Source organism: Lynx rufus, unplaced genomic scaffold, assembly GCF_022079265.1.
Source record: "Lynx rufus isolate CCGP_SWC_20201006 ecotype Redwood Valley unplaced genomic scaffold, mLynRuf1.p SCAF_7, whole genome shotgun sequence".
In the NCBI taxonomy this organism is placed as follows: domain Eukaryota; kingdom Metazoa; phylum Chordata; class Mammalia; order Carnivora; family Felidae; genus Lynx; species Lynx rufus.
The window spans coordinates 67,820,389-67,821,684 of record NW_025814889.1 but is presented as its reverse complement, the minus strand read 5'-3'; the positions used below and the strand labels follow the sequence as shown (position 1 = coordinate 67,821,684).

Sequence of the window (1,296 nt, the reverse complement as noted above, 5' to 3'; positions counted from 1 at the left end):
GTGGAATAACAGTGGCGAGAGTGGATATCCCTGTCTGGTTCCTGGCCTTAGGGGGATAGCTCTCCGTTTTCCCCCATTGAGGATGATATTAGCGTTGGGTCTTTCATATATGGCTTTTATGATCTCGAGGTATGCTCCTTTTATCCCTACTTTCTTGAGGGTTTTTATCAAGAAAGGATGCTGCATTTTGTCAAATGCTTTCTCTGCATCTATTGAGAGGATCATATGGTTCTTGTCCTTTCTTTTATTGATGTGATTGTTTTGTGGATATTGAACAAGCCCTGCATCCCAGATATGAATGCCACTTAGTTGTGGTGAATAATTTGTTTAATGTATTGTTGGATCCAGTTGGCTAATATCAAAAATATGGAACGCTTCACGAACCCGAGTGTCATCCTTGCACAGGGGACATGCTAATCTTCTCTGTATCTCCCCAACCTTAGTATATGTGCTGCCAAAGCAAGCACTGTTGTGTCATATTTAGGTGTTGAAAAGTATATTTAGTTTCAAGAGTTAATATACAAAGAATTTAATGGCATTCTTTTTATCATCAGGGCCAGCAAGTTTCAGGATTAAACAAAGCTTCATGTATACATACCGGATAAAAACATACGTTTTAGAAAAACAAGGGACTTGTGTATGGGCCCTCAGATATTCATATCATAAAAAATTGATTTTCAGGATGTGATTTAATATATTAATAATACAGCCCAAAGATTTTTGGGAAGGGAGGAGAAGATACAGTGTAAGGATTGGAAGGATTCAGGGATTGTAAGGTGGGAGAATACGCAGTTTGAAAAAATCATATTAGGGGCGCCTGGGTGGCTTGGTCGGTTAAGCGTCCGACTTTGGCTCAGGTCATGATCTCACGGTCCATGAGTTCAAGCCCCGTGTCGGGCTCTGTCTGTGCTGACAGCTCAGAGCCTGGAGCCTGTTTCAGATTCTGTGTCTCCCTCTCTCTTCCACTCCCCTGTTCATGCTCTGTCTCTCTCTGTCTCAAAAATAAATAAACGTTAAAAAAAAAAAAGAAAAAATCATATTAGAAGTATGACTTTTGATCACTACATTTAATATTCTTTGAAAGTTGATAATAATGATAATAATAATAGATATGTTCTTCTATGTTCCAGCCAAAATGCTGATCAATATAACATTGACTTGCTACAATAATACTTTGCAGTAGCTACTCTTAGTGTCTGCATTTAAAAAATGAGGAAACTCAAATATGGAAATATAAGCTCACATATCAAGTTAGTGCATGGTATTCAAAACCAAGAGCATCTTATTCCAGGTCCT

At 38.3% G+C, this 1,296-nt stretch overlaps 1 non-coding gene across 1 annotated transcript; it reads right to left on the bottom strand.

Moving 5' to 3' along the window:
• Positions 1-360: 360 nt before the first annotated feature.
• Positions 361-467, bottom strand: LOC124502739 (U6 spliceosomal RNA). The gene has a single exon (XR_006960003.1). It is a non-coding gene; the product is annotated as a U6 spliceosomal RNA (small nuclear RNA).
• Positions 468-1,296: the final 829 nt, after the last annotated feature.